Here is an 8,126-nt window from a genome sequence, read left to right as displayed (position 1 = left end):
TTGTTTAAAACCCCAAGAGATAAATCGCAAGTGCAAGTCTTAGCCAAGCAGTTACGATCGGCTTGGCTGACTCATGCGTACCACGATGCCACTCAAACCCCACACCCTTATTTACTCGTGGATTTACACACACACACACACACACCCGATTATTTGCGATTTCTTACCCATCTGTTTCACGATCGGTGCAAAGATAGAGTTCTCGTCGTGTACACGCCACCGTAGTCGACTTGACAAAAGAAATCTATAATAACTTTGGACACTTTCAGTCTGTCACACACAACGCAAAGATGACGTCCATTCAGTCTCGTCTTCCGGTCAAATTGATTCGTGCATTTTGTGCTGCATCAGTCGCGAAATAAAATTCACAAATACCTCCTCATGTCTTAGAAGCCAGTCTCAAAGAAGTATTACGATGCTTTATGATGACAACGTGTCAAGTATTGCAAGGAATCATTCACATTCCTCATGAAACTCAACGCTTTTTGAGAGCAACAAAGTAGCCTTGACGCAAATGGCTGATCCTCGCATCGAAACTCAAACCAAAAGGCAAATCCCTTTGAAACCTGGAGGTAGCGATTCTTTAGGAGGTGTCATCATTTGCTCCGTCTTAAAATGCGATCATACTGCTCCCAATGTTAAAAAAATGCCACTCCCAAAAAAGCTAAACGAACCCCAAAGAAGAAAAAGGGCAACAATGTCAAGACCATGTCACAACCCCAGAAAAGAAAAGTCCACAAAAAAGAAAAAGTCCTCAGAAACATAAAAGCCCCCAGAACACAGTTTCTACCCGCAAGAGAGACACTTCGTCCAGGACCCAACCTTACATTCGTAATGTTGATGAAACAATGGAAACCCACGTCTCCAAGAACTTCTTCAGCGGTGACATCCTCGTCCACTTTAGCTGCAGTGTTAGCTGCTCACAATGTACCTGCTCCCAAAATCATAGTCCTAGAGAGATCGGGCATGTTACACAGTTTACTGAATTTCTTCAAGCAAGAACTGTCCCGATTTGGTCCGTTACGAACCCCTCCACGACGTCTGATGCCAGTCATCAAGTTAATATGATCTTAAGACAATCAGTGGGGACGCGTTCCAGCATAAAATAAACCTGAGGCAAAAAATGGAAATCAGTGTTTTTGTGCTCCTGAATACCAAAAGTTGTCACCCCCAGAAGCCATCCCTCTTCTAACTCCTTCTGCCTCCTCGTTTAATCAAACATGGGGACATATTGTCCGTCCTTTCCAATGCGCATCCACCCTTGCGGGGAAAAAAACTAATTCAAACAAAGACGTCATCAATACCGTGTACGAATGCTGTTCGAACGTCTTGAAATGTACGATACCTTTGTTTAAACACCAGATAAAAATGATTAGCCAAACATCGCCACGTTCTTTGCCAAATCGTTCAAAAGAAAATACCCATTCGTCACCCATTCGTCAAACGAAGTAGATGTTGATAAAACGCGGAGATATTGTGCCTCTGTTGTTAGGACCCTTTCTAAAAGGAATATTGGGAACAATGCTGGGTGGATTCATGGAAGCAAGATACAAAGGACCAAGAAGATAAAAGGGACCTCCAAAGTCCAAATTTCTCAGACGTGAAATCCGATGGAAGGATGAAAACTTGATTTAATGCCTACAAACGATGGATGGAATACCATCGTTGGCAAGAACAACGGAAAACCCTCCCCATTTACCTCCCAGTTGTTCCAGTTACAACTCGAATTTCAGTCGTTGATGGATCGCAACTATTTGTCCGAAACAGAGCAATCACAAAAGTACTATTGCAACGACTACAACTCTTTCACCAGAAAGCTATAGACGAAACAAATCTGCTCACTCTGAAAGATTTTAAGACCCTGATGAAAAGTCTTATCACCATCACTACCACCACCCACCCGACCCCCAGGGGTCTTGCACAGACGCAGCCCCACGAATACCTGAGGAAGAATAGGTACGGGAAGTCTTTTAAACACCGTCACCAGCTCCCATTCCTAGTAAGATTGTGGCGCCCTTGTTGACTCTATACCCTACACCCAATGAGAAGGACTGAAAGTTTGTTTTAAAAAGATAATGTCCACTCCTTCTTCGATAGAAATGAAAAAGAAAGAAGGAAAAGAAGAAGTGAAAAAAGAAAAGACCAAAGCCATTCCATTACCACCTCAACCACCAGTTAAGAGATTGTATCGTGCTGCCAAAATACGACTGAATAGTCTCCGTTTATCTCAAGTGCAAGGATGGTAACAAGAACAAGCCATATACACTATATGTAAACTCATTCGACGAAACTTTTCCAGAACTCTCACCCGAGTGGAGGACAACTATCGTCATTAGCAAGCCGCTTTAGCCGATGTCTCTCATTTGGCCACCTGCAATCACGGCCGCAAATATTTGCTTTGTGTCATCGACATATTTTCTAAATGTGCATGGGCCATTGACTTACAAATCGAGCAGTAAATTAGTGCGATTCCTCAAACTGGCGGTGAAACAAAGCGAACGTCACCATCTTCGACGGCAAGCCGATAAAGGCACCGAATTTCTGAACCAAGCTTTTAAAAAAGAATTAGACAAACGAGACGTTCATCTTTTCACCACCGAGATTCCCGAAACCAAAGCCAGCATTGTGGGTCGTTTTCAAAGCAGCTTGAAAGAACGCATGTGGAAATACTTTCCTCATCTAAACATTCTTAAGTACATTAACGTCCTACCACACTTGGTTCAAGCGTACAACCAATCTTACCATCGGAGCATCGGACATGCCCCTCAAGAAGTGACTCCCGACAACTAAGTGACCCTTTTTGAGCGGCTGTTTTGTCCGTCCCAGACGGTGGCTGTCCCCAAGAAAAGTAGATTCCTGGCAGCAGAAGATTTGGTGCGCATTGGCAAAACCAAAGGCACTTTCGACAAAGGTTACTTACAAAACTGGACCAACGAATTGTTTCGTGACACTAGACGAGTGAGTGGTCGTCATCCTGCCATCTATAAATTGGAAGACATAAACGAGGAAGTGTTAAAAGGAACGTTTTACTTGCCCGAGGTATAACACCTGACCATAAAAGAAGACTAAGTGTATGACATCGAAATCATTCTCGAACAAAGAATGCGTAAAGTTGGAAAACGACGTCTAGAAGAAGTCAAAGTGCTTTGGAAAGTATATCCTACAAGTTTTGATTCTTTGATTGACGCTTCGCAAGTCATCGGCTATAAAAAAAGAAATGCCTCTTAGGCCCTTCGACACAGCCTCGACCGCAGTGACCACTTCGTCACCTAGTTCTTCTCTGCAAGATCTACAAAACCAACCCTTGTGGGTTTGGTGGAGAACGTATGCCTAAAACGCAAATCGTCTTTTTCTGCCAAAACATTGTGGTGTATTGTGTCCTCGGTGCGGCCTTTGCCAATTTTAGTTTGCAACAAGCAGACTAACAATTGTGGACCATTTTACTGAGCAATTGCATCGGCTACCTTTTTCTTATTTCTTCCTTGAAATACTTCTGGTACGGGAACAACGGGACTCTTGCGTTCAGCGTCAGTCACCGGTCCAACAACATTAACGTTTTGGGCGGAGACACTCCTCTGACTTCCAGTGACCCCTCGGACAGTAGCAGAATTCTGGAATTATAAACAACAAGAACCAATTTTACTTAACGCTACCCAGTGACAGTCCCATGGAGGTGTTTCCCAATAACACCGTTATTACACGGACACATTACCTCATACCATCCAATTAGATCATGAAGCCATATTTGAAAGTGTCTTTGCTGGAAAAGATTTACCCCACACAAATTAAAAACATCACTGTAACTCAAAACATATTCCAGGTCGAAATCCTGAACGCCCAATTGCAAAAAGAAAGAAATACAGGATTGGGTTTTCAAGTGACAAAAGGTTAGCAAGCAATCCGTCATTCAGTATTTACACGTTGAAAATTCTGCCAGGCTATTATTTTTGCGGTGAACATTTGGTGGACACAATTGCTGAGGTTCGAGGTAGAATTTATGCAAAGCCCCGAAAGGAGTCAAAAGAAGTGTTAATATTGAGTACCATAAATTGGCTTTTCCCCTACAGATAAAATTTCAAGATACCGACACGTTGTCCTTCAGGTTTAATGGCAATTTGTTTGAAATTTTGGGTGGACATCCACAGATGTAGCACACAATCTGAGCCCAAACATCAACAGTAATATGGATTTTACGGAGCTTTTGGATCCCTGTAGAATTGAACGAAGGACTCAATTTGATGTTTGAGTACTCCGATGTAGTGGATTACACTGTGGTGGGGCAAACCTCCGTACCGTTACTGTGTGTCATTCTTTTCAAAGTGGATTCTACCACGGCCAATGACCAGGAAATCGGAAATACCTATCACGTTCAACGCGAATTTGTACATCCTTACTATTTACCCGTCCGTAATACGTATTTTGACACTGTCAACATTGCTATAAAAGAAGATCTGGGACAAAATATTCCATTCTCCCAAAGGAAAAGTCACGATAAAATTCCATTTTCGAAAACGAATCTCTAGCGATTTATAAGTCATGTATCCAGTGTACCGAGGAGTCGCTCGATAGTAAGGATATGGTTTAGCAGATATGAGGAAATCGGCCTTTTCATTCGTTGGACCCGGTGTTGAAACCGATGGTGACACAAGGAATGCACGCTTTGAAAAATGCCACATGGACGCATGGCAAAGAATTTCTCAAAAATGTCATCATCGACAAATAAAAACCAAAAGAAGCTTTCTTGAGAGAAGGCAAAAATGTCTTGCTTCATTTGGGCAAAGACATTTTGGAAACTCCTGCTTCCCTGACGCCACAGCAAGGACAAGGCATATTGAGAATACCAAGACACCCTTCCAGAGGACTGCACACTCATAAAGATAGAAAGACTAAGAAAAGAAGAACTGTCGGAGACTTACAAGCGTTTGAGTGTTAAAAAAAATCACAGTCAGACAAAAAAGATGCACCTAGAGTCTTGCACCTGTACGAAATCGGAACTGCATATGTTTACCATGCCACCCACCATGATGATGATGCAAGAATCCCAATGGGTCGAATTTTATCCCGTCTGATCTGTGAAGGACTCAGGACCAGCTTCAATCGAGTTTGAAATCAAAGGACAGTCCAAAGATTACATTGATCTGAATAGAAGTTACTTTTACTTATGCTTGAAAGAGAAAGTAATTGACACATCGACAGACGGTCACGATATAAAGGACCAAGATAAATTTGCCCTCGCCATTAGATTCACGCATTCCTTGGTCACTGGGGTAGATTTATATTTGAATAACAAACTGGTCAGGAGCAGCATGGACACTTAACCTTACCAAACGTACCTGGAAAATCTCTTGACGTACGGAAAAGAAGCCAAGAATACCCATCTGGATGCTTGCGTGGTACGGAAACCTGATACAGTGGACAAGTTTAACGATACCGATTTGATTACAGATAAAGACCCAATCCAAAATGTAGGATACAACACCCGACGAAACCAAATCAAAGGACCCAACAAAAATTTAGAACTAATGGATCGTTTGCATTTAGAGATGTGGACGCAAGAGAAGTACTTGTTGAACGGAGTGGATGTCCGCCTGAGACTGAATCTCAGCAGTGTGGCTTTCCATTTGAAAAGTGATGCTGTCTATTACAAAACCATCATCTTCCTCCACCATTAATACTGGCCGCCATGTATAGCCTATCTTGTGCTGAAAAATGGCGTTAAACACCACAATGATAACAACAACAACAAAACCATCATCGAAGAAGCTAGATTTTACGTGCGACGTGTGGACGTGTTACCTAAAGTAGGAAACGACATCAGTCACACTTTGCGCAGAGCGACCGCCAAGTATCCAATATGACGCGTGGAAGTGAAACCTTTCACCATTCCCGCTGGGCATCAATTTATCATCGAAGGTCATCTGTTTCAAGGTCAGTTACCCAAACATGTGATCAGTGGTATCGTCAAAAATACAGTCTTCAATGGACCCATCGAGGAAGATCCTTTTGAGTTTCAGCACTACAATGCATCCAAGATCGATATATACATACACACGTATAAAATACATTATATATATATATATATATATATATATATATATATATATATATATATATATATATATATATATATATATATATATATATATATATATATATATGCACACACACACACACACATATAAATATACGTGCCTGCAGCATGATGTCCCAGTGCTATACATCACTGCAAACTTTTACACTGCAGACATCGTAGCGATATGACTGAAAACTTCTTAAAGCTACGTTAAAAATCTAAATCACACACACACACACATCTCAGCTAAACAAACCAAAGCAAAAGAAAATCTAAAATCTTTCGGCAATGAGCCTCAAACTGCAGGACATAAACTATAAACAATAAAATAGATTAATTACTTAAATGTAATATTGGCAAAATAATCTCCTCTTTTCCAACATATCCTGAAATTTGCCAGCACAGTTTCAGGTATTACATACAATAGTAATAAATCATACGTAGAACACAAACCATTCATTGCAAAATTGTATCATCTCGCTAATGCCATTTGTCTTTGATATCTTTTCGTATATATTCACATCCTGCTTCCCTAACATCATTGCCTTGTTACGACTCTATGGTCTTAAACAATGTAACAGAAGGATGAAACCAACAAAATTAAAGTATACATAACAGCTTACAAGTAACAACCATTTTCAATCTCACCTTTGGATTTTCAGTTCGTTAATACTTTGCCTTTACAAGTACAAAACTTTATTTCTGTATAAATAAGGCCATAATGTTTTAAACTAAACATAGATACACTAACAACAGACAGTTTGGTAACAACCAACTCGCCGTCATTAGCGTGCAGACTCATGCATCATTGCCACAGAATATATGCCAGTAAATGCGATCTTGTGCCATTTTGTCCGTCCATTACGCAGCCCGAAGTTGAAGTCCTCAAGGACCTGCTCCACTATTAAAGCACCCAGTTAACTATAATTTCACATGCTGGGGGAGAGGCCTTGGTTGGTACTAGTCTGACTTCCTACAGTGCGGATGTGAAGTTTGAAGTTAAGTGGGTAGGAGGCGCACATTTAGTACCACTTTACCTGACTTTTTAGAAAAGTGAAAGAATAAAGGTTAAGGAAAGTTCAAATGCAATCAACGAGGATTCGTCCTACACTAATATCATTGAATCTCTTATCCACACACACACCACCACACACATACGTCACCCCCACACACCACCACCAACCGCACAATAATACAAAACAAAAAATTGAAAATATGAACAATGACAAACCCCACAGTTCTCCCGAATTCTTGGGTTGGCCCACATTTGTATCGGCCGCATACACCCTTCATGGATCAACCATGCACACAAGTTTACAGATCAGCGGTTTCGTCTTTGTATGGCCTTGATTGATACATCATCTTCTATATTCATATAGTTACAAAGACGGCCAGACAGACAGCCTGGTATACCCACACATACATACGCACATACAGCACACTGTTGCTGAATTGGGTTGGCCTAGTTGTATTGGAAACGCCAGCCCTTCATGGATCAACCATGCTCACTTACATGCGTATAGGCATACGCACAGTCAGGTACAGACAGTTACAATAAAACCGTGCTGGTCATAATAACAGGTATGGAATTAAAATCTATAGATACATGCTACTAAATTAAACTCCTAATAGCAATTTTTAACAGTTCAAAAGTTCACACCATTTCAAATCCGCGTAGTACTAAAGGCATCAATTCACGAAATGACATTAAAACCTGAATATGCTTCACATATCAAATAAAATACAAATGTCACACTTACCCCTATGGCTGGAGAACAAAACTGGAGAACGTTCACCCCATGACAAGATCCAAAAACGTCCTTTTAGTGTCTCTCACCGCAAGCGATCTACAACGAGATAAATGCTAGTTTAGTTGCTAGACAGTTGTCCACCCTAATTAACGTTGTACGCAGGTACGAAGAAAATGATCAAATCGTTCTAAGGCGATGCAAAGTTATGTCTTGCCTTATTCTGAGACAATGAAAGGGATTACAATATCATCTCCCTCCCAATAGAGATGGAAGTAAATTTATTAACTTTATGTCAGTAATTT

This window comes from Sinohyriopsis cumingii, chromosome 17 (genome assembly GCF_028554795.1).
Source record: "Sinohyriopsis cumingii isolate HCF-2022 chromosome 17, ASM2855479v2, whole genome shotgun sequence".
NCBI classification, from domain to species: Eukaryota; Metazoa; Mollusca; class Bivalvia; order Unionida; family Unionidae; genus Sinohyriopsis; species Sinohyriopsis cumingii.
The sequence above is the reverse complement of the archived record's forward strand: the minus strand, read 5'-3'. Positions refer to the sequence as shown.